Here is a 27114-nt window from a genome sequence, read left to right on the forward strand (position 1 = left end):
CTCCAAGTAAACATTGAAGCCATGACTGTGTCACTGGACCCTTGCTCTTTTTGGGCTTCCAATCTGGATAAATGGCCGGAGCTAGCCACTTACGCCTTGGAGATCTTGTCATGCCCCGCAGCCAGCGTTCTGTCTGAACGTGTGTTCAGCGCTGCTGGTGGTGTGCTGACAGATAAGCGCACGCGGCTCTCCACTGATAATGTAGACAGACTCACGTTCATAAAGATGAACAAATCATGGATCCGAAACGACTTTTCTACCCCTGTGTCATCCTGGGGAGAGTAAAAGCTTGATGATTGGTTAAAATCACCCTACCAACCGTTTTAAGCTTTCAAATTACTAATCATGTTTATCTGTATCTTGGCTGTAAAATAATTTGGGCTTTGTAGCAGTATGCAGCACTGATCCTATTAGGCCATCTATAATAAGCTCCACCAGATTTAAAATTACTAATTATGTTTATCTGTATCTTGGCTGGAAAATAATTTGGGCTTTGTAGCAGTGTGCAGCACTGATCCTATTAGGCCATCTATACTAAGCTCCACCAGATTTAAAATTAATAATAATTTTTAGCTGCATCTAGCCCGGAAAATAATTTTGAGGCTCCGAGATGCGCAAGACACATAAGTGCCTTCTTGCTGCACTACCTGCAACATGACCCTCATATTGTCAGAATTCGAAGTAATCATGACTACTGGGTTGCCACACTCTTAGATCCCCCAAACTTTTCGATCAACCTTTTCATTTTAATAAAGACCAAAAAAATGGTCATTTTTGAAATTATAAGCATTAGCAGGTTATTAGAAACTGAAATCAAACAGTTTTCAACTCAAAACTTTATTCTAGGTGATGTTACATTTTCACATAGGACCCCTTGTTCGAAAGGAGCTTCTGAACTCTCTCGTCCATTGAATTTGTCAGGTTTTGGATGCTTTCTGCTTCAATTGTTTTGCATGAGGACAGAATACCCTCCCAGAGCTGTTGCTTAGATGTGAACTGCCTCCCGCCATCATAGACACTCCTTTTGATGATGCTCCAGAGGTTCTGAATGGGGTAGAGGTCAGGGGAGCATGGGGGTCACACCATAAGTTTGTCCCCTTTTATGCCCATATCAGCCAGAGATGCAGATGTTTTATGTGCAGCATGAGATGGTGCATTATCATGCAAAAAAATGATCTTGCTGTGAAATACACGGTTCTTCTTCTTGAACCATGGCAGGAAGTGCTGTTTGAGAAAATTCACATACATTATGGAGTTCATCTTTAGCGCCTTCAGGGATCCTAAAGGGGCCGACAATCTCTCTCCCCATGATTCCAGCCCAAAACATTACTCCACCTCCTCCTTGTTGGCGCTGTAGCCGTGTTTGCGTGGGGTGTCCATCAACCAGCCATCCTCCACTCCATCCATCTGGACCATCGAGCGCTGCACGGCACTCATCCGTGAACAAAACAGTTTTGAAATCAGTCTTCATGTAATGTTTAGCCCACTGGAACCGTTTCTGCTTGTGTGAAGTGGATAGAGGAGGTCGACAGGATGGCGTATGCACAGCTGCAAACCTCTGAAGGACCCTGCATCTTGTTGTTCGGGGGACGTTGGAGGCACCAGCAGCTTCAAAAACTTGTCTGCTGCTATGACAAGGCTTTTTTGCCGCTGCTCTTTTAACCTGACGTAATTGCCTGTAGGAAAGAGTCCTCAATTTGCCCTTATCAGCACGCACACGTGTGTACTGTGAATCAGCTACATACTTCTTGATTGCCAAGACACTTCATCCTGATCATCGCACAATGTTGATTGTAGTCATGCCTTGACCTAAACACTCCACAATTTGTTGCTTCTCAGCAGCCGACACATCCTTTTTCTTTCCCATTTTGGCAGAAAATGTAGGCTGCTTAATAATGTGAGACAGCCTTCTTAAGTAGTCTTGCCTTTCATTGGACACACCTGCCAAACTAATTAGCACAGGTGTCTGCAATTGCTTACAGTGATATAAAGAGCCCTGACACACATCACCATCAATGAGTTTAACTGACAAACAAACAAATTCTTCCCTTATCACTCCTAAACACTTTTTGTATAATAATTTGGAACACAGTGTACATGTGCTTTTCCACAAAACACCAGTGGTTCACGTAGTGAATCTTACAGTTCTAACTTGCCAACCATGGTCTGTATGGAGTTGTTCAATAAAGGCCCCAAAATTAAGATAACATAGATGGGAGAGGTCTCTATGAATAGGAATTCCTAAGTATTTGATACCCTGTGAGGGCCAGGCAAAGGGAAAGTTGGACTGGATGGAATCCTATATGGATTTGGGGAGGGAGACATCGAGGGCCTCAGACTTCGCTGCATTGATTTTAAAATTTGACCATGTAACAAAGTGATCTATTTCAGCCATAACAGCATGGATGGATATATGTGATTGAGTGATATATACTAGGACATCATCAGCAAATAGAGAGCACTTGTACTCGGTGCCTCCCACCTCAATCCACCTAATATTGGGGTTATGGCGAATTGATGAGAGCAGGGGCTCCATCACTAGGATGTATAAGAGAGGGGACAGAGGACATCCCTGCCTTGTCCCATTGGTGATTGTGAAAGGTGATGAAAATGTTCTGATGCACCCCCTGGGCCTTGGGACACCCGGAGCCGGACCCTTTTTGGTGGATGCTGGTGGTTGTAGTCTTCGTGGCGGCGACCCGGTTCCGTGGCTCAGGGTGGTCAAGCCAGTGGCGGAACTATTTATGTGGTTTTGATGTTTAAATGTCCGACTACGCCACCCATGGATTGCGGTCAGAGTGAACCGCCGCTGCAGGGCAGACCGCTGAGGCTGGTGTTGTGGGTGCAGCAGAGCGTAGCATAACTCCCCATGGGAGGAGTATAGCCTCAGGGCAGTGTATGCGGAGGATGGGGGTGATGGTGCAGGGCAGCAGCAGTAACGACACGGAGTCAGTGATGCAGTTCAGGGTCTTTACTCACAGTTCTTATTATCCAGACCACGTCTGCAGGTAACGGCTGCCCACGTCGTACTGTGCTCACCAGATGAGGGGCTCAGACAACTCCCAGATAACTTTGGAGCGCTTCACAGGACCCCCTTTGTGTGTCCTTTGTCTGGCCTTTCTTACCAACCCTTCTGTCCGGCTGCCTCGGGCCTCCTCTTGGTAAACTTGGCGCCAGTTTCCCTGACCCTATGTGGTGCCTTCCTAGCGGGTGTAGCGAGGGGCTGCGCCACATAAAATGTCAGAGCCTCCGGTTTCTAGCTGAGGGTCGTTTCCTGCCTCCACTAGTTTCGGGGACCGGTCTCCCCCTTTGGCCTGACCCCTCCACGCAGGTGGATTCGGGCGTGCGGTGGCGACTCGCCCGTCCGCACCCCTGGGATCCCTTCGTTCCTCGTTCCTGGAGCCTTCTCCGCTCCTCTTCCTTCCTTCTCCCTCTTCCAGGCCTGGGCCTCTGTTACTAGGCCCGCCTCCGGAGCAGAGCTCATGCAGAGCCCCTGCTCCCTGCCACTTCTGCTCAGACTTCTCTGCACTGAACTAAGATGGTGCCCACCTTTTATACTCCCTTCTCAATGCACCCAGGAACTGCTTCCTCCCTGCTCCTGCACTACAGGGTTCCCCTTCCTCAGTGTTCCCTCCCCCCACTTCAGCCAGGGACAGGGACTGTCGTGCCCATCTCAGAGGCATATTGGTCGCCCTGCCCCACGGCAATGTGGTGTAATGCATGCAGGTGTCGGGTCCTGATCCACACTCCATCCTTACCTGAGAGTGAGATATCACACCTCTGGGTGAGGTGCAATACCTCTGTAGCAACCGATCCCTCAGGGTGCTACAGTTCCATTTATCTTCAGCCTAGGTGACGTATTGTGATACAGGGCCGTGATTTTGGCTATAAAAGGGTCCCCTAGACCCCTACCCCAAGCTTTTTAAGAGAATCATATATGGCGTGCCAGGAGACTCTATGGAATGCTTTCTCTGCATCCAACGAGAGTATCTAATTACAAATTTTTAACTGCATCTAGCCCAGGAAATGCTTTGTGCCTAGTAGCAGTGTCTGCTAGTCAGCGGATTATCCCGGCTGTTAAGCAAGCTACACCACCTGTAGTTTGGACACTTAATTTTTTCAAAGCATCAGGAGGCACCCCAAGGCATAGGGGCTGGGACTGGCAGTAGGATGCCTTGCGGTGGACAGCCGAGCTCGATCCTTATAAAAGCTTTTTAACTGCAGCAGCTTTAGTGGACGCTACTGGAGCTGGAATTACGCGGCTGCTGGCATGAGACTTGCCCTCCAATAGATCCTTGTAAATGGATTTAAAGTGTATTCATTCAAATTAGAGAGACAATTTAAATTAAAAAGCTTAGAGCTGCCTCCACCACAGGGGGGCTCGCTCGACCCACCAGCGGACAGGCACCAGTATTGGGAGAGGGGGGCTGGCCGTCAGGGTTCACCGCGGCTCTGGCACAAACCCGGCGACGCGGAGGTGGCACGGGCAGGAGCGGACTGAACGTGTCGGCTTCTCACTTTTTGGATTTTAGAAGGGCATGACATGCCTATATTTGTGTCTCCCCCTCCTTTTACTCCTCCACCTCTTTTCTTTTCGCATGACTATATGTACTTGTCACTTTTCCATGTGTTAGTTGTGTCTTCTGAGCAGTTTGTCAGCTTTTGGACACCTTTGAAGGTGTTTTCTATGTGTTTCTATGTGTTTTTGTTTGCCTGCCATTGGTTTTAACGGTGTTCGAAGGTGTTCGACGAACAGTTCGACGAACAGTTCGGCGAACACACGGGTGTTCGACGAACCGAACCGAACTCGAACACTACGGGGGTGGCTCAACACTATTCCCAACATCTGCAGTGTAGAATTCCAATGCGTGGGGACATCACATACCAGTCTGTGAGCCAAAAGCTGCAAATGCTGCTGAAACACGGCAAGGGCAGCCGAAGATATAGGTGACTTTCTAATATGGGCTCAAGCAGATCTGGCAGCTCCAGGTAGGATTTGAGAAACCGCTGAACCACGAGGTTAGGCACATAGACCAGGCATGGTACGCGGGTACGCGTGTGCGCTCGCCGCGCCTCAGAGCCGCCACCAGGTTCTGGCCATTGTCACACATGACCATGCCTGGCTGTAGGTTCAGTGGTGTGAGCCACAGATCTGCTTGCTCTTTCAGAGCTGTACACAACTCTTCACCATTGTGCGGTTTGTCACCTAAGTATATTAGCTTCAGCACAGCCTGTTGCCATTTGGCCGAGGCAGTGCTGCAGTGCTTCCAGCTTGTGACTGATGTGGTCATTTTGTAGATGGAGGCTGAAGAGGAGGAGGAAGCTGAGGAGGATGAGATGCAGGAGCTGTATACCGTGGCGGCAACCCTGATTGACCTAGGGCCCGCAATCCTTGGCGTCGGGAGGACGTGCTTCTTCCCAGGTAACTGCATTGTTGAGGACACGGCTAATGTTTTGGGACACGTGCTTGTGTAATGCGGGGATGGCACACAGGGAGAAATAGTGGCGGATGGGGACCGAGTACCGAGGGACGGCTGCCACCATCAGTTTGTGGAATGCTTTCATCTCCTAAAAGGCAACATTTCGAGTGCAAGCAGCCGTGAAATGTGGGAATTTAGTACTGTGGCCTGTGGGGTGTTGGCTGTGTATTTGCGTTTGCCTTCCAAAGATTGGGGTATGGACAACTGAATGCTGCGCTGGGACAAGGACGTGGACGTGCTTCCTGATGCTGCTACTTGAGAGTGTGCAATGACAGGTGGAGGGCAGAAGGCATCTTCGCATACTCCATGGAAAGGGGATTGGCTTGCATGCACAACAGCGGAAGAAGCAATGGTGCTACCCGCAGACACTGTTCCTGGACCCTGGGGTTCGGCCCACAAAATCGGGTGCTTTGCTGCCATGTGCCTGATCATGCTGGTGGTCAGGCTGGTCGTTTTGCCACCCCTGCTGATGCTGGCCTGGCAGGTGGTGCAAATGGCCCTTTTGGGGTTATCGACAAAGCCTTTAAAAAACAACCAGACTCGGGAAGACCTAACAGTTGTACTGGCAACTTCCTTCGTGCTGGTGTTATGGGGAACGGTTGCCTGCCTTCTTTCTGCGGCCACCACACTGCTTCTTCCTGCCTGTTGGGATGCTTTGCCTCCCTCCCCCTGTGTGCTGCTCTCCTCGCTCTGCATGTCCTCCTGCCAGGTTGGGTCAGTTACTATGTCATCCACTACCTCATCTTCCACTTCCGCACCCTGGTCCTCCTCCTGACTTTCTGGCAGTTATGTCTCATCATCGTCCACCTCTTGTGACACTTTCCCACCGTCTCCTATGTGTGACCGTGGCTGCTCAAATATTTAGGCATTGCTACATGCGATTTCCTCTGTCCCCGCTTCAAGTGGACCGGGCATGAGGCCCGAATCTATTAATGGGAAAGTGAACCGCTCTTCGGAGTGTTCAAGCGTGGGATCAGTTGTCTCTGGGTACTCAGCATTGTGGGAGGAAGGAGGTTCAGGGTGAGGAATATGCGGTCAAGACTCACAGCTACTCAGACTTGACTGTGTGGAAGACAGGGTGGTGGTGGTGGCTAAGTGACTGGAAGCATTATCTGCTATCCAACCAATAACCTTTTCACACTGCTCTGTGTTCAATAGTCGTGTTCTGTGGTCCCCTATTGATTGGGACAGGAAGGTCAAGAGAATAGGTGGGAGTGTTTGTTGTGGCACAATTTCAGCTTTTCAGCTTGCCCATGGCCTTGGCCTCTGCATGCACCATCATCACCATCATATCTAGTTCCCCATCCCTTGCAATGTGCCTTGCCCATTTTAAATGGAGGACAATATCTTCCACGCACACAACAAATGACTGAATTTGGAGCGAACTTATATGTGATCCGTGTGACGGAGAAAACACAGTTTTAAATAGCTGGCCTGTAGGTAACTATTTTGAACAGCAATCTGGTGTAAATTGCTTCACTGACACACTGAAACAAATTTTTAATGGAGGTCAGAAATGGCAGTATTTTCAGTGCAATTATATGTGATCCTTGTGACGGACAAACCACAGTTTTAAATAGCTGGATTTTTAGCGCTGTAATATGGATAGGACCTGGCTGTATTCTGCAGTGCCAACAAGCAAATGGAGCAGAAAAACGGTGTTCTCTGGATTTTTTTTTAATCAAATAATGAGGATTAAGATCCAAAAAAAATTATTCCTGGCCACTGAGACCTGGACCTATTTCTAGAAATATCTAACAACAGCAGCAGACAAAACTGGAATGGAGCCTCTTGTGCTATGTGCACTGCAGTCTGCTATATACTCTGCCTGCCTGTCTATATACACTGCCTGCCTGATATCTCTGCAGTTTGATTAGTACTCAGAAGGACTGTTTGTTGAGATGGATATGTGTCTCTAATATAGTTTGGTACACCTACACTAACTAGAAACAAGCAATTCTCTCACTATCTCAGCAGCACCTCTCCCTACACTGTCTGATTCCGGAGTGACTGTGACGAGCATGGCGGCGCCAGGTCTGATATAGACCTGATGACGCTGTGTGGCCAGCCAATCACTGTAATGCCACAATCAACATGGCTACAGCATTAAAGTGAGTGGCAGTCAATCCCTGCATGTTCATTGGCTCTGTAAAGAGCGCCAAACATGCAGGGAGGAGACCCGATCTCCCACCGAGCAACCCCGGAAATACTCGGCGAGCGCTGAGCATGTCGAGAAGTTAGATGCTCGGGCGATCACCTAGCAGTAGGGAACATGCTTGCTCATTACTAATGGAGACCCAATCAGGATTCTCCACATTTCCCTAAATTAGGGCCTAAAACCACCAGAATTTCATCAATTTCACAAGAGTAGAAGTAGTTTAATGGAGACCGACACCTCTTCCACTACAGCCAACCCAATAGATGGAGACTCAATCAAGAGTGTTCACATTTTCAAAAATTAGGGCCTAAAACCACCAAAGTGGCATCAATTTCAGTAGAATATTAGTAGTATAATGGGGACTGACACCTCTTCCACTACAACCAACCCAGCAGATGGAGACACAATCAGGACTGTTCACATTTTAAAAAAATTAGCGCCTAAGACCACCATTTCCTTGGCCAACAGATTGAAGAAGGTGGAGTTCAACCTCTTAGCTTTGTCATGTGTAGGAAGAAGCAATCTTTTAAATGACCACAACTGTGGGACTGAGGGCTGGCTGCATTGCTGATAGAGGACAGATTACGGTGAACCGGACAAACTGCTGGATTGTGAGTGAGGCGCGGGCGAAGATGTTACGGTGGATTGAGAAACATGTGGTGTGCTCGGTGAAACAAACACAGCAGGTATGTCCGCTTCCGTTTGAGCTGACTGGAGCAGGTATACAGGTATACAACCAGAAGTTCTGCGGTCGGAGACTTGGCACGATAACAGAGGAGGAGGAAGAAGCAGCAGATGCATTTGATGGGGTGGCTGATGGTTGTTTATTGAAAACCTATTTTCAGTTTATCATGTTTGTGTACACCTGTGTGAAGAACAATATCCGCACCAAAAAATTAATTTAGCTACAGCATAACTATTATAATGAAGACCAAAACCTCTTCCACAGCCAACCTCGAAAATGGAGACCCAACCAGGAGTGTTCACGTTAAAAAAATTAGGGTCTGACACCACCGAAGTGGCATCAATTTCAGTAGATGAGAAGTAGTAAAATGGGGACAGACACATCTTCCACTACAGCCAACCCAGTAGATGGAAACCCAATCAGGATTCTCCACATTTACAAAAATTTGTGGCAGACACCAGCGAAGTGGCATCAATTTCACTACAGTAGAACTAGTAGAATTAGGAACGACACCTCTTCTACTACAGCCAACCCAGCAGATGGAGACTCAATCAGGAATGCACCATCCTCTCCAGTCGTTCACCACGTGTCAGACTGGTACTCTTTTCTGCGGGTGCACAAGCTGGTCTAAAAAATGTGTGAAATGATTCACAGAAATTGCTTCTCCCACTTACGCTACTGCTGCTACTAATATTTTGGCGTTGATGAATTGATGTGCCGAAGGTTGGAAGTGTAGAGATGCACTCTGTGTACCTCACTGCTGTCCTAAGGTTATGTAAAAATGTGTTTCGATACTCCAGCATTCGCGGGTCCCTTTCCAGGGCGGAAAGCATTTGGAAAAATTTACTGTTATAACGTGGATCTAACAGAGTGGCAACCCAGTAGTCAGCACTATTTTGAATCATAACTTTATGGGGATCATGTTGCAGATAGTGCAGCAAGAAGGCACTCATGTGTCAGGGTCTTCCATTAGGTTCAAGCCCATGCTGTGTTGGTAGCTGGATAATTGTAATGCTTGTTTCCTCCATCCCCTCCCCCCAAACACAAACAGAGAGGGGATAATTATCCTCTTCATGTTCTGACTGTTGCTCACCCATCACTTCTTTCTCTTCCATTTGTTCCTCGCCTCTTGAACCTTCACTAACAGTTTTTCTGGTATCACTAACCCCCCTTGATCACAGTGAACCACCCTCCCTTGGCAACCTGATATGTCATCTAGTGTATGACGTTAGCAACAGAAGAAAGTATTTTTTTAGTGTGGATGAGGCCTGTGTAACCTAGGAGATATGCTACAAACAATTTCAAACTGAGATGTCCCCTGCTGTATAATGTTATCAACCGAACAAAGTATTTTTTTTACTGTGGATGAGGCTTGTATAACATACGAGATATTCTACAAAGTATTTCAAGCTGAGATGTCACCTGCTGTATAAAGTTAGGATTCAAATAAAGTACTTTTTTTTACTGTGGATGATGCCTGTATAACATAGAATATATGCTCCAAGATATTTCAAACTCACATCTAGCCTGCTATATCATGTTAGTTAAAGAAAAAAATAGATTTTTTAACTCTGCATCAGCTCTGCATACAGCTAAATTTCACCGCCACTAAAGGACTAGGTAGCTTATAGCAGTGCGTAACATGTTTGTGACAGGAAAAAATATTTTGTGGACTCTGGCTAGCAACAGAAAAAATCTATTTTTTTACTCTGTAAACAGCTGAACTTCAACGCCACTAATGTAGTAGGTGGCTTTTAGCAGAGTGTATCATGTTTGTGACAGATAAAAATATTTTTTGCAAGTTGGTTAGTAATAGAAAAAATATATTTTTTTACTCTGAAAACAGCTGAAATTCAACGCCACTAAAATAGTAGGTGGCTTATAGCAGAGTGTGTTCCGTTTGCGACACAAAAAAATCTTTTGTTGACTCTGCCTAGCAACAATTTTTTTTTTTTTTTGCTGTGCATACAGTTGAATTTCACGCACCCAAAAAAATGACAAAGTGGGCTACCACAGCTTGCACTATCACATTAGCAAATGCAAAAAAAGGGTTTTGTGCTCTGCACTGAGAAGCTCTGCAGAGTCTGTAGACAACTGAATTTCAAGCCCACAAAATCAAAAGGTGGGCTACAAGGGCTTGCTTGCTTTATCACATTAGCAAGTGCAAAAATAGATTGAAAGTATACGCATACATACAGCACAATACAAGCAGTTCACAATACAGTTCTATGGCATGGGCCCTGCTGTTTCTGTCTGAATCTCAATAATTGCACAAAAAAAAAAAGGTGCTGCCAGGTCAATTTCACAGGTACACAGCAAAGGACTTATCTACACTATCTGACCTCCAAATAAACGCCCATCTATGTAGCTAATATCTCTCATTAAACAGGAGCACACTGAGCACCAGCGTCTGTCACCGGCAGTGTGACATAAAATGGGACTGAGAGAACATGGCCTCTCTTTATATAGAGAGGACATATGATTTCAGCAACAAATGGCAGAAGCCTTTGTGTCTGGACAGTGTGGATGCTTCCTGCGCTCTGATTGGCTAGCCATGCTTTCCTCACTTAAAGTTACAGGGAAAAAAAAGATTACATGCGCGCCACTGATCTGACCTGTTCTGAGCTAACACGTCCCCCCACTCTTCATACACAATCGCGATGCTAGAAAATCTGTTAAAAACGCTGTAGTTGCCCTGCAATCACATTCCCGCACTTATTCGCCGAACGGTGCCGATTTTCGAATTTAAGAAAAAATGCTCACGTTTCTGATCACGAATCCGAATGTGCCACATTTGTGTCGAACTTAAGTTTGGAGATTGGATTTCGAACATATTCGCTCATCACTACTCCTGACAAAACTGGTGTAACTGATCCAGGTTTGTAGACTTGAAAAAAGAAAAAAAATTCTCACCATACTATATTATCTCATGCCTGCTTCATCTCAGTGGAGTGCCGTGTCCAAAACTGCTGACCCGCAGACAAATCCATCAAAAGCATAAAGTGGGACTATGACTAAGGGAGCGCTCTGCACTAAAAATGCATCAGTGTGTTTTTACCCCCAGCATGTGGAAATTTGTACTCTCCTTTTTGATATGAAATAAAGTTTGAAGATTTTTTTAACTGGAGGTGCCATTCCCACTTTATGCTTTTGATGGATCCAGGTTTATAGGTCGCCTTGCTCGCACCTGCCTTTTCAGCTTTGCCCATAAATTTTCAATAGGATTGAGATCACGGCTTTGTGATGGCCACTCCAAAACATTGACTTTGTTATCCTTAAGCCACTTTGTCACCATTTTAGCAGTATGCTTTGTGTCATTGTCCACTTGGAAGACCCATTTCCGCCAAGCTTTAACTTCCTGGCTGATGTCTTGAGATGTTGCTTCAGTATTGCCACATAATCTTCTTTTCTCATGATGCCATCTATTTTGTAAAGTGCAACAAAACAACCCCCAGAACATGATGCTACCACACACGTGTTTCACAGTTGGGATGGTGTTCTTAGGCTTCCAAGCTTCTCCCTTTTTCCTCCAAATGTAATGATGGTCAATTTGGCCAAAAAGTTCAATTTTAGTTTCATCAGACTACAGGACATGTCTCCAAAAATTAAGGTTTTTGTTCCTGTGTGCATTTACAAACATTAATCTGCCTTTTTTATGTTTCTTTTGGAGTAATGGCTTCTTCCTGGCAGAGGGGCCTTTCAGCCCATGTTGATACAGTACTTGCTTCACTGTGGATATTGACACAATCTTACCAGATTCCGCCATCATCTTCACAAGGTCTTTTGCTTTAGTCCTTGGGTTGATATGCACATGTTGGACCAAAGCATGTTCATCTCTGGGACACAGAACCCATCTCCTTCCTGAGTGGTATGATAGCTAGACATTTTCATCTTGTTTGTACTTGTGTATAATTGTTTGCATAGATGAACGAGGCACCTTCAGGTATCTTGAAATTGTACCCAAGGATGATCTAGACTTGTGCAACTCCACAATTCTCTTCCTGATATCTTGGCTGATTTCTTTAGACTTTCCCATGTGCTATAATAATAATAATTTTTATTTATATAGCACCAACATATTCAGCAGCGCTTTACAATTCAGAGGGCAGGAGAGAGGAGCAGATGTGGATGAGTGGTGATGGAGGAGGGATGGGGTGGTGAATGTGGATGAAAAAAGCAAACAGGAATATGGACACAGGAATAAAGTACATAGTTAGAAGGCAGTACAAAGTGTGGGTTACCTGACTCCTGCCCTGAATAACTGCCATTGAAATGACTGTCAGACACTTATCGAATAGGACACTTTGCTGAAGAGGACACATGCATGTACCCCACACCACGTGCACTCCTTATGATGCATCTAGATTTATAAGAAGGACTATAGCATCAGGTGAGAGGGATTGTGGGAGCTGCTTGTGGATAAATTAGCAGCTTCTCAGCTCACCATGGGGGTGGAGAGCTAATCAAAGACACAGACCTAATGCCCTATGCCTGAGACAGTATATCACCTTCCATCAAATAGAGTTTACAATGATGGAAGGACAGACATATATCAGTAGATATTGAATACAATGCAACAGATAACACAGCACAAATACAGCAAGCATAGACATTATACCAAAAATTGTTTCAAGATGAAAATTCAGCAGATGAAAATTCAGCAGATGTCAAACACAGCAGAGATGTTATACCTGTGTCAAGATAGAAGAGATGGATGGACGTTAGTCAGTTGCCATTGAAATGACTGTCAGACACTTTTTATTTTTATTGTGGTCCCGCAGCAGGCACAGTTTCATCTTGCCCATGTCCTCAGCATCCGCATGCAGCATTAGCAGCACATCCACTTCCCTGTCCCTTACTGCACACCTTGCGCATTTTAAATGAGGTATATACTATATGCCTGCAAACGTTCTGGTATTAACAAAGAAAAGAATATATGTAGCCCTGAAAATGACTTTTTGTTTGGAACTGACCTGCATTGGAGTAGTGGTATTGCAACCACTAGGGGCAGCACCGATTGGTAGCATAGTCAGGAAAAGCCAGGAATCAGTTCACAGGAACAGCAGTATAGTCTTGAAGGATTTAACAGATTGCGTAGTTAGGAAAAAGCAGGAACACAGAAACATCAGTATAATCTTGTATGAGGCAGGAGGTTAAGGGAGAGCTTGACTAAAGGCTGGGAGCTTAATAATCTTGCAAGTAAGGAGGTGACAGGCCAGGTTTAAATAGGATGTTCAATCAGGAACTCACAGGATGAAACCAATCAGGAACAACCCATGGTGGAACTGCTCAGGAAAAACACAGGTACTAGAATTTAGGTTAGCCAGGGACTGTCCAGTGAGCTGTATAACTCAGAGGAAAGAGCTGCCGCCTGGCGCACAAGAGCTGCTGGGTTCGAGTCCTGATTCTTTTGTTTTTAGGTTGCAGCAGCAGTATACCTATAGAAGGCTGTAAGGCAATAAACCCTGCCTATACGGCTCTAATCCAAAACTATCTCTCTCCCACCAGTTATCCCTACACTGAATGCAGGTAACAGTGGTTTTAGAAGAGAAAAGACAGTATGTAGCCCTGAAAAGAACTTTTTTGTTTTAATGGTGCAGCAGTGGTATACAAGTACTGCAATATATCTGCTCTAATCTAAGCTCTTCCTCCTAAATTAACTCTCCCTAAACTGCTTCCAGAGGAGAGTGTGCAGAGCATTTCATCACTGGATCTTATATGAGACCCAATGATGCGATGAGGCCAGCTAATTACAGTAATGCCAATAGCCAACATGGCTACGGCATTACCGTGTATGGCAGTCAATGCCCACATGTTTGTTGACTGTCTAACAGCCGCGAAGCATGCGGGGGGCAGGGACTTAAGCATGGTGCTTGAGCACTCGCGATACTCGATCAAGTAACGAGCGTACCCGAGCACCCTGATGCTAGATCGAGTATCAAGCAGTGGTGAGAATACTCGCTCATCACTAATACCAGTACATGATGAACATGTGTCTGTTTTTGCAAAAAGCCTTTAACTTTTGTGACCAGAGCTTTTAGTTGCATTAATTTTTACAACTTTTTAGATTTTGGAATTATACCTTCTATAAACATAAAAATGTGCAATGACCATGCCTGAATGGTGACTCTAGAAACAATAAGGAATGTTAAAATGCTGCATAAAATCAACATCTCACAAAAGTACAGTATTTGTATATAGGAGTTCACAGTGCTGATTCATAATAATGTTTTGTACAAGCACTGGAAGAGTGAATTAATTTTCATTAATTTCATACTTTATTCAGTATTGCTTTTTATTTTTGTTCTTAAGTGCTTTAATTCGGCCAGACAAAAACTTAAGACAGATACCGTAAAATGTTGAAAAGAATGTGCAACTTTGAAATAACATTGCACACAATGTGAGTGAAGCTTTCATGTGTACATTATATGAATGATCCACATAATTGCTTTAACCCCTTAATAACATCTGACGTACTAATACGCGTCTGTGCCCTGGGACTTAAGAGCCAGACCCGTATTAGTACGTCATCGCGATCGCGCGCGCACACAGGCTGTGCGGGCGCGATCGCCGCCGGGTGTCAGCTGATTGTCACAGCTGACACCCGGTACTATGTGCAGGGAGCGGTCACGCACCGCTCCCAGCACATTAACCCCCGCGATGCTGCGATCGAAGTCGATCGAAGTCGATCGCGGCATTGCGGGGGCAAGGGGAGGTGATCGGCGATACTCACCTCCTCTTCCGGCTTCCAGCGCAGTCTGCAAAGGCTTCCCGGGTGTTGCCATGACGACCCGATGTCGTCATGACAACATCCGGGTCACCAGAGAGCAGGAAGATTGCTTGGACATGCGCAGTGCATCTCCAAGCAATCTTCACACTGTGCACTTCTGACAGCCTTCATGGCATAGGGATGGTGCTCCATTCCTGTGCCATGCAGGCGATCAGAAAAAAAAAAGTGAAAGTCCCAGAGTGGGACAAAGTAATAAAGTGTATAAACTGTGTGAAAGTGGAAAAAAAAAAAAAAAAAAAATGTGCAAAAATATTATAAAAAAATAAAAAAAATAATACACCAAAAATAAAAATATAATGTACCCATCAATAAATATTATTATAAAAAAAATAAAAAAAAACAATAAAAGTACACATATTTGGTATCGCCGCGTCCGGAACAACCTGACCTATAAAACTGTCCCACTAGTTAACCCCTTCAGTGAACACGGTAAAAAAAAAAAAAAAAAAAACAAGCAAAAAACAATGCTTTATCACCATACCGCCAAACAAAAAGTGGAATAACACGCGATCAAAAAGACGCATATAAATAAAAATGATACCGCTGAAAACGTCATCTCGTCCCGCAAAAAACAAGCCACCATATAGCTCCATCAGCCGAAAAATAAAAAAGTTATAGCTCTCAGAATAAAGCGATACTAAAAAATATTTTTTTCTATAAAATAGCTTTTATTGTGTATAAGCGCCAAAACATAGAAAAATGATACAAATGTGGTACCGCTGTAAACGTACTGACCCGAAGAGTAAAGCTGCCTCATCAATTTTACCACACGCGGAACAGAATAAAAAAAAAATAAAAAAACAATTCCTGAATTGTTGGTTTTTGTTTATTCTGCCTCCCAAAAATCGGAATAGAAAGCGATCAAAAAATGTCACGTGCCTGAAATTGGCACCAATAACAACGTCAAGTCATCCCGCAAAAAACGAGCCGTCACATGACTGTCTGCCAAAATCTGGAAAAATTATAGCTCTCAAAATATGGCGATGCAAAAACTAGATTTTACAAAAAATGCGTCTTTTAGTGTATGACAGCTGTCAGTCATAAAAACCCCATATGATTCTGGCATTGCTGTAATCACACCGACCCGAAGAATAAAGTCGTCTAATCACTTATACCGCACAAGGAACGGCGTCAAAAATAAACTCTTGAGTTAGGATTGGGCTAGGGTTAGGGCTGGGTTTGGGGCTAGGGTTGTGCTGGGGCTAGGGTTGTGCTGGGTCTAGGGTTGTGCTGGGGCTAGGGTTGTGCTGGGGCTAGGGTTGTGCTGGGGCTAGGGTTGTGCTAGGGTTAGGGCTGGGGTTGGGATTTTTTTCAAAAGTAAGAAAAAAAGATGACGATATGGCGACTAGTGTTGAGAGCAAGTGCTCGCTACTTGAGTTTGCATCGGGTGCTCTGGTATGCATTTAGTATCGTGGGTATTTGAGTGACATGCTCGAGTCTCTGCCCCATATGATTCGCGGCCAAAAAACTTTACGGGGATTGCCTGCCATGCACGAGCGATCCCCGCATGTTTTTTTTTGGGTGTATAATAACCGTGAAACATGCGGAGCAGGGACTCGAGCATGTCACTCGAGCACACGCTGTACATGGTGCATACCTGAGTACCCGATGCAAACTCAAGTAGCGAGCACTTGCGCTCAAGAATAATGACAACTTATTCAATATGATGACCTAATGTAAACAAATAATGTGCCGTACCTCTGGGTTCAAAATGTTCACTATACACCTTAATAAAATCTTTGAGGGGTATAGTTTCCAAAATGGGGACACTTGTGGGGGAGCTCCACTGTTTAGGCACATCACGGGCTCTCCAAACGCGACATGGTGTCCGCTAACAAATTGAATGGAAAATCGGCTCAAATTGTTAGCGGACGCCATGTTGCGTTTGGAGAGCCCCTGTGTGCCCAAACATTGGAGCTCCCCCACAAGTGACCCCATTTTGGAAACTAGACCCCCCAAGGCACCTATCTAGATGCATAGTGAGCACTTAGAACCCCCAGGTGCTTCACAAATTGATTCGTAAAAATGAAAAAGTGAAAATAAAACACTTTTTCATTTTTATGAATCAATTTGTGAAGCACCTGGGGTTCCAAGTGCTCACTATGAATCTAGATAGGTGCCTTGGGGGTCTAGTTTCCAAAATGGGGTCACTTGTGGGGGAGCTCCAATGTTTGGGCACACAGGGACTCTCTAAATGCAACATGGTATCCGCTAACAAATTGAATGGAAAATCGGCTCAAATTGTTAGCGGACACCACATTGCGTTTGGAGAGCCCCTCTGTGCCCAAACTTTGGAGCTCCCCCACAAGTGACCCCATTTTGGAAACTAGACCCCCCAAGGCACCTTTCTAGATGCATAGTGAGCACTTGGAACCCCCAGGTGCTTCACAAATTGATTCGTAAAAATGAAAAAGTGAAAAAAAAAACACTTTTTCATTTTTATGAATCAATTTGTGAAGCACCTGGGGTTCCAAGTGCTCACTATGAATCTAGATAGGTGCCTTGGGGGGTCTAGTTTCCAAAATGGGGTCACTTGTGGGGGAGCTCCAATGTTTGGGCACACAGGGACTCTCCAAATGCAACATGATATCCGCTAACAAATTGTCGGCTCAAATGGTTAGCGGATATCATGTTGCATTTGGAGAGTCCCTGTGTGCCCAAACATTGGAGCTCCTCCACAAGTGACCCCATTTTGGAAACTAGACCCCCCAAGGCACCTATCTAGATGCATAGTGAGCACTTGGAACCCCTAGGTGCTTCACAAATTAATTCGTAAAAATGAAAAAGTGTTTTTTTTTTCACTTTTTCATTATTACGAATCAATTTGTGAAGCACCTGGGGGTTCCAAGTGCTCACTATGCATCTAGAAAGGTGCCTTGGGGGGTCTAGTTTCCAAAATGGGGTCACTTGTGGGGGAGCTCCAAAGTTTGGGCACAGAGGGGCTCTCCAAACGCAATGTGGCGTCCGCTAACAATTTGAGCCGATTTTCCATTCAATTTGTTAGCGGATACCATGTTGCATTTAGAGAGTCCCTGTGTGTCCAAACATTGGAGCTCCCCCACAAGTGACCCCATTTTGGAAACTAGACCACCCAAGGCACCTATCTAGATGCATAGTGAGCACTTGGAACCCTCAGGTGCTTCACAAATTGATTCATACAAATGAAAAAGTGTTTTTTTTTTCACTTTTTCATTGTTACGAATCAATTTGTGAAGCACCTGGGGGTTCCAAGTGCTCACTATGCATCTAGATAGGTGTCTTGGGGGGTCTAGTTTCCAAAATGGGGTCACTTGTGGGGGAGCTCCAATGTTTGGGCACACAGGGACTCTCTAAATGCAACATGGTGTCCTCTAACAAATTTAACGGAAAATCGGCTCAAATTGTTAGCGACACCATGTTGCGTTTGGAGAGCCGCTGTGTGCCCAAACATTGGAGCTCCCCCACAAGTGACCCCATTTTGGAAACTAGACCCCCCAAGGCACCTATCTAGATGCATTGTGAGCACTTGGAACCCTCAGGTGCTTCACAAATTGATTCATAAAAATGAAAAAGTGTTTTTTTTTTTCACTTTTTCATTGTTACGAATCAATTTGTGAAGCACCTGGGGGTTCCAAGTGCTCACTATGCATCTAGAAAGGTGCCTTCGGGGGTCTAGTTTCCAAAATGGGGTCACTTGTGGGGGAGCTCCAAAGTTTGGGCACACATGGGCTCTCCAAACACAACATGGCGTCCGCTAATTATTCAAGCAAATTTTACAATCAAAAAGTCAAATGGCGCTCCTTCCCTTCCGAGCCCTGCCGTGCGCCCAAACAGTAATTTTTCCCCAAATATTGGGTATCTGCGTGCCCAGGGGAAATTGCACAACAAATTTTGGGGTCCATTTTTTCTTGTTACCCCTGTGAAAATAAAAAAAATTGGGTCTAAAGTAACATTTTTGTGAAAAAAGTTAAATGTTCATTTTTTTCTTCCACATTCAAAAAATTCCTGTGAAGCACCTGAAGGGTTAATAAAGTTCTTGAATGTGGTTTTGAGCACCTTGAGGGGTGCAGTTTTTAGAATGGTGTCACTTTTGGGTATTTTCTGTCATAAAGACCTCTCAAAGTGACTTCAAATGTGATGTGGTCCCTAAAAAAATGGTTTTGTAAATTTTGTTGGAAAAATGAGAAATCGCTGGTCAACTTTTAACCCTTATAGCTCCCTAACAAAAAAAAATTTTGGTTCCAAAATTGTGCTGATGTAAAGTAGACATGTGGGAAATGTTATTTATTAACTCTTTTGTGTGACATATCGCTCTAATTTCAGGGCTTAAAAATTCAAATTTTGAAAATTGCAAAATTTTCAAAATTTTCGCCAAATTTCCGTTTTTTTCACAAATAAACGCAAGTGATATTGAAGAAATTTTTCCACAATCATGAAGTACAATATGTCACGAAAAAACAATCTCAGAATCAGGGGGATCCGTTGAAGCGTTCCAGAGTAATTACCTCATAAAGTGACAGTGGTCAGAATTGTAAAAATTGGCCCGGTCATTAACGTGCAAACCACCCGCGGGGCTTAAGGGGTTAAAATCTTCCCAAATCCTCTTTTTTCCTTTTTCCTTCTTTCTGATGGTAGATTCTTTTTAGAAATATTGCTAAACAGTGGGAAAGAAATATACAATGACATAAGCACAACATGTAGAGGCACGTATACTCCCACTCGCACATGTTTTACTTGTTCAGCTCTTTCATACATCCCCAAGTGCCAAATTTACTCTCCTTTTACAATTCTCTTTCCATTCTGCAACAAGGACTCGTTGATAGACAAGTAAAAACGGTTTGCACATTGTTGAATCTATTGTGAATTATAAGCTGCAACGTTCTATAAAATTAATCCTTCTTGTCAATGGCAAACATTCCAGGAATTTTATCCTACTCTTAATATTGCTGTTCTTCATAGAAGATTCATTACCTTGGTATACTGAAAACAATAAGCATGCTGTAGTGAAACTACAAAAATGTATTCTAACCTCTGTTATTAAAATAGCTTAGCTTAAGTACTAGTGTAGTCTTTTCCAATGGTTCATTAAACTTAAGAATTATAATCAGTCACTAAATGCTGTAGGTCACAGTGCAGCAGTGCACAACAAAAAAAGCTGTGTATTCTCTACTCTAAATAGAGAAGCTGCTGTGTAAGCTCAAATAAATTTACTTTTATACCCAAGATAGTTGATTACCTCAGAAGACGGCCATTTATTTTTTTTCTGTATTTTCATGAATGTCAAATTACTTTTCCACCAGAAAAATATTCAACACTAAAGCTCGCCATACACAATAGATGCCTGCTGACTGAACAATGCTTCAACAGATTGCTTAACAATGCAGCCAATCATCTCTGCGTTTGATTTAGAAAAAAAGTGATTGGCAGTTCTAAATCTAACATGCGCGGTTGACATCTTTCCCGACCATCAGTTTGCCGGCATTGAACATTACACAGGGAGTTGCTGCTTGGCTGCTGTGTTTACATTCTGTCCAAGCGAAAAAAACTATGTTGGACAGAATGTGAAGACAGCAGATGATCAGCGGTAACGTGATGTTCATGCCAGCTGACCAGTGAAGGGCAGTGATTGTGGCAGATTGGTGTCAGACTGGGAAGGTGAGTAGAGTTCTTTTTCTTATATTTCCACCCTGAGCACATTCAGAAAAAAGATTAAAGTAGGTAGGGCCATATTTGGCATTCATGCTGCCCTAGGAACTTTAAGTAAACGTGCCCCCTTACTAATCAATCAAACTCAGGGTATGTGCACACAGCATCTTTTTCAGGCAGATCCACACTGTAACCTGTCTGAAAAAGCACTAAATAAATGCTAAAAAGAATGAATTCAAGGGACTCACTTACATGTAAAAGATGTTCTTTGCGCATACCCTGAAAATGCCCATAACCTTCATATACAGTAGTAGTTATGACCCCAATACACTTTGGCTATACTCACCAATATCAACAGGTTTTGCTGTCAGTCTAATGTGTATGGCGATCTCTGACTGATGATTGTCGGGGGAGATAAGAATCAAGCATGTCTAATTTCGGACTCCAGATCCTTTTGATCTCCAAGTTTTAAACTGCTGCCAGAGATGTTTAGCTGTGGCTCTCATTGAGAATGCAAAACGCTAAGTAGAATGAGTTCTCTTATATATGGTGATAGTGATCAGCGAGCACTAAAATGCTCAGATGCTCGTTGCTCGGGTCAAGCAAATCGTAATGCTCGGGTGCTCGACCCGATCAACGAGCCCAATGTAAGTCTATTGGAAACTCGAGCATTTTTCCGGTGGCTCCCTTCGAAGTCTGCAGGGGCCTAAAAATTGCCCAAATTGATGGAAACAGTGCTGAAATTACATGGAAACAGGATGGGGAAGACCCCTGGAAGCATCTCTGACTCCCAGGTCACTGCTGTTAACAATGTCAGAGTCTTATACCACTTTTACGGACTCACAATAAAACATACAAAAACGATCCAAAATGGATTTTCCTGGAAAAAATGTTAAGGAACATTCTTTCCAGGGTAATAGCTTGCATATAAGGAAAAATAAATAACCCCCAAAAACAAAAGGTTCCTCCACACCTTGGGCTATGTTCACACGTAGCGTTTCTGATGCGTTTTTGCACTTTTGCATTGCTTTCAACCAAGACAAATGCATTCACCGGTAAATGTCATTTTAACATTTTACAACCTTATCTGGCCATGTGGTGTGTGAGACATGATCAGACACATCCATACAGTGCTAAAATGACATGGGAACAGCATGGGGAAGACCCCTGAAAGCATCTCTGCATCCCAGGTCACTGACTAAAACTGTGGTCATCAGACATGATCCTATATTACTGCGGTAATAATAAAGACATTTTTGGCAATGTGACAATTATTAAACTCCATTTAAAATGGGCAAGACGAGTGGCAAGGGACGGGGAAGTGGACGTAATGGTGATGGTGCAAGCAGAGGCCGAGACTGTGGGCAAGATGAAACTGTGCCTGCTGAGGGAGCACAACTAGCACCCACATCACCTCGTCCTAGCTTCCTGTCCCACTTTCTAGGGGGCCGCGGAATACAACTCTTGAAGCCAGACCAGGGTGAAAAGGTTATTGGTTGGATAGCAGATAAATAAATAATGCTTCCAGTCAGTTTGCAACCACCACCACCACCATGTCTTTCACACAGTCCAGTCTCAGTAGCTGTGAATCTGGACCACATTATTATTATTATAATTATAGCGCCATTTATTCCACGGTGCTTTACATGTGAAAAAGGGGTACATATAGCAAAAACAATTACAATAATCTTGAACAAAAATGTGACGGCGACTGGTACAGGAGGAGAGGGGACCCTGCCCTCAAGGGCTCACAGTCTACAAGGGATGGGTGAGGATACAGTAATTGAGGGTACAGCTTGTCGTGCAGCGGTATGATGGAGCAAGGGTTACTGCAGGTTGTACGTTTGTCGGAAGAGGTGGGTCTTCAGGTTTCTTTTGAAGGTTTCAACCATAGGCGAGAGTCTGATATGTTGGGGTAGAGAGTTCCAGAGTAGGAGTGATGCACGGGAGAAATCTTGTATGCGCTTGTGGGAAGAGAAGATAAGAAGGGAGTAGAGAAGAAGATCTTGTGAGGATCAGAGGTTGCCTGCAGGTAAGTACAGGGAGACTAGGTCACAGATGTATGGAGGAGACAGGTTGTGGATGGCTTTGCATATTCCTCACCCTGATCCTCCTTCCTCCCACCATGCCAAGTGCCCAGAGACAACTGATCCCACACTTGGACACTCCAAAGAACTCTTTTGTTCATTTTTCCATTTATAAATTCTGGACAATAAATCAGTGGTGCTGGTAGGTCTGCCTAATGGGTCCTGCAGCAAGTTGGACTGGTACCATGGTAAGTCGGGAAAAGTAATAAGACATAACTCACTCGCGCTAATCTCAGGCATATAGTAAGGAGGAAGCAAGTATTAAAATGTTATAATTTTTTGGTTGTATCAAATATTAAATAAGGTAAAATAGGGGGTATATATAGTGGTGGCCAAAAGTATTGGCACCCCTGCAATTCTGTCAGATAATACTCAGTTTCTTCCTGAAAATGTTTGCAATCACAAATTCTTTGGTATTATTATCTTCATTTAATCTGTCTTCAATGAAAAAACACAAAAAGAATTGTCCTAAAGCCAAATTGGATACAATTCCACACCAAACGTAAATAAAGGGGTGGACAAAAGTATTGGCACTGTTTGAAAAATCATGTGATGCTTCTCTAATTCGTGTAATTAACAGCACCTCTAACTTACTTGTGGCACCTAACAGGTGTTGGCAATAACTAAATCACACTTGCAGCCAGTTAACATGGATTAAAGTTGACTCAACCTCTGTCCTGTGTCCTTGTGTGTACCACATTGAGCATGGAGAAAAGAAAGAAGACCAAAGAACTGTCTGAGGACTTGAGAAACCAAATTGTGAGGAAGCATGAGCAATCTCAAGGCTACAAGTCCATCTCCAAAGACCTGAATGTTCCAGTGTCTTCCGTGCACAGTGTCATCAAGAAGTTTAAAGCCCATGGCATTGTGGCTAACTTCCCTAGATGTGGACGGAAAAGAAAAATTGATGAGAGATTTCAACGCAAGATTGTGCGGATGGTGGATAAAGAACCTCGACTTACAGCCAAACAAGTTCAAGCTGCCCTGCAGTCCGAGGGTACAACAGTGTCAACCTGTACTATCTGTCGGCGTCTGAATAAAAAGGGACTGTATGGCAGGATACCCAGGAAGACCCCACTTCTTACCCAGAGACATAAAAAAGCCAGGCTGGAGTTTGCCAAAACTTACCTGAGAAAGCCTAAAACATTTTGGAAGAATGTTCTCTGGTCAGATGAGACAAAAGTAGAGCTTTTTTGGCAAAAAGCATCAACATAGAGTGTACAGGAAAAAAAAGAGGCATTCAAAGAAAAGAACACGGTCCCTACAGTCAAACATGGCGGAGGTTCCCTGATGTTTTGGGGTTGCTTTGCTGCCTCTGGCACTGGACTGCTTGACCGTGTGCATGGCATTATGAAGTCTGAAGACTACCAACAAATTTTGCATAATGTAGGGCCCAGTGTGAGAAAGCTGGGTCTCCCTCAGAGGTCATGGGTCTTCCAGCAGGACAATGACCCAAAACACACTTCCAAAAGCACTATAAAATGGTTTGAGAGAAAGCACTGTAGACTTCTAAGGTGGCCAGCAATGAGTCCAGACCTGAATCCCATAGAACACCTGTGGAGAGATCTCAAAATAGCAGTCTGGAGAAGGCACCCTTCAAATATCAGGGACCTGGAGCAGTTTGCCAAAGAAGAATGGTCTACAATTCCAGCAGAGCATTGTAAGAAACTCATTGATGGTTACCGGAAGCGGTTGTTCGTAGTTATTTTGGCTAAAGGTTGTGCAACCAAGTATTAGGCTGAGGGTGCCAATACTTTTGTCTGGCCTGTTTTTGGAGTTTTGTGTGAAATGATCAATGATTTGATTTTTGCTTCATTCTCTTTTGTGTTTTTTCCTTGCAAGCAAATTAAATGAAGATAATAATGCCAAAGAATTTGTGATTGCAATCATTTTCAGGAAGAAACTGAGTATTATCTGACAGAATTGCAGGGGTGCCAATACTTTTGGTCACCACTGTAGTAAAAAGTAAGCCAATAAGAACAGAATAAGAACCTAATTTTCACAGCTTCATTCCTCAGGCCAGTTAGTCCCACACCAGGACCTACGTGAGATAGCCTCCCCGCTACCCCCCAAACCGCTTGACTGCACCCAACCAGAGATGGTTCCAAGATCACACCCTACATCAACCAGGTAAACACCTGTCCTGTCCTACTTACAATTACATTCTCCATTACAGTTTCACTTCTGATTCACCTTTTTTCCCTCCCACCAGGAAATTCACCATTTCCAGGATCCAGAACCCAACCAATGGTCCTAAGGAACCTTGAATCCACACCACTATGGACTCTGTTCTTATTGGCTTACTTTTTTACTATATACCCCCTATTTTACCTTATTTTATATTTGATACAACCAATAAAATTCGAACATTTTAATACTTGCCTCCTCCTTACTATACGCCTAGTTTCCAGCGCGAGTGAGTTATCTCTTATTTATAAATTCTCATACAATCAGAGAATGGTAGAGTCGGAAGGGACCTCCTGCGTCATCTGGTCCAACCCCCTGCTCAAAGCAGGATTCACTAAATAATTTCAGACAGATATCTGTCCAGCCTCTGTTTGAAGACGTCCATTGAAGGGGAACTCACCACCTCTTGTGGCAGCCTGTTCCACTCATTGATTACCCTAAGTGTTAAAAAGTTTTTTCTAATATCTAATCTGTGTCTCCTCCCATTCAGTTTCATCCCATTGCTTCTAGTCTTTCCTTGTGCAAATGAGAATAAAGACGATCCTTCTACAATGTGACAGCCCTTGAGATATTTGTAGACAGCTATTAAGTCTCCTCTCAGTCTTCTTTTTTGCAAGCTAAACATTCTCAAATCCTGATGCAACCGTTCCTCATAGGACATGGTTTGCCGACCGGTCACCATTCTGGTCGCTCTTCTCTGAACTTGCTCCTGTTTGTCAATGTCTTTTTTAAAATGTGGTGCCCAAAACTGAACACAGTATTCCAGATGAGGTCTGACCAAAGAGGAGTAAAGTGCGATAATGACTTCACGTGATCTAGACTGTATGTTTCTGTTAATACAGCCCAGAATTGTATGTGCCTTTTTTGCTGCTGCATCCCACTGTTGACTCATGTCAGTCTATGATCTATTAGTATGCCTAAGTCTTTTTCACATGTACTGTTGCTTAGCTCTATTCCTCCCATTTTGTATATGCTTTTTTCATTTTTATTGCCAAGATGTAGTACTTTGCATTTTTCCCTGTTAAAAACCATTCTGTTAGTTGCTGCCCACTTCTCCAGTTTATTTAGGTCTTTTTGAAGCCTCTCTCTCTCTTCTCTAGTGTTAGCTATCCCTCCTAGCTTTGTGTCATCAGCAAATTTAATCAGTTTACCCTCAATTCCTTCATCTAAATCATTGATAAAAATGTTGAACAATACAGGTCCCAGGATAGAGCCCTGTGGTACCTCACTTGAGACATTCATCCAACTTGATGTGAAGCCATTTACGACCACTCTTTGAGTCCGATCACTAAGCCAGTTATGAATTCACCTAACAGTTGCCTTGTCCATTCCATATTTGGTTATTTTTTCAATAAGGATAGTGTGAGATACTTTGTCAAATGATTTGCTTAAGTCAAGATATATTATATCTACAGCATTTCCCTGATCCACCCAGTCAGTGATTCTGTCATAGAAGGAAATTAAGTTAGTCTAACATGACTTGTTAGTTACAAACACATGCTGACTCTGGTTAATCACTTCATTCTTATACAGATACTTACATACATGTTGTTTAATAATTTGTTCAAAGATCTTTCCTGGTATAGAAGTCAGACTCACCGGCCTATAGTTCCCTGGGTCCACCTTCTTCCCCTTTTTGAAGATAGGAACAACATTTGCTCTTCTCCAGTCTTCTGGGACTTCTCCTGTTCTCCAAGAATTTTCAAAGATTATGGAGAGTGGTTCTAAAATTTCTTCTACGGTCTCCTTCATTACTCTGGGGTGTAATTCATCTGGACCTGGAGACTTGAACTCATTTATGTTAGCTAAATATTCCCTCACAATCTTTCTGTTTACAGATAACCTGGATTCTTCTATTCCTTTAATAGGACAGTGAAGATCAGTTGATGTTACATTTTCTTTCTGAGAGAAAACTGATGCAAAATAGGAATTAAAAAGTTCTGCCTTCTCAACATCCTTTCTTACCATTTCACCATTTTCATCCTGTAAAAATCCTATAGCATCTTTGACTTTTCTTTTACTTTTGACATACCCCCAAAATCCTTTCTTATTGCTTTTGACATCTCTTGCAAGCCTTAATTCATTGTCAGCTTTAGCTAACC

Source organism: Phyllobates terribilis, unplaced genomic scaffold, assembly GCF_046119375.1.
Source record: "Phyllobates terribilis strain yellow unplaced genomic scaffold, ASM4611937v1 Scaffold_10__3_contigs__length_209671492, whole genome shotgun sequence".
NCBI lineage: Eukaryota > Metazoa > Chordata > Amphibia > Anura > Dendrobatidae > Phyllobates > Phyllobates terribilis.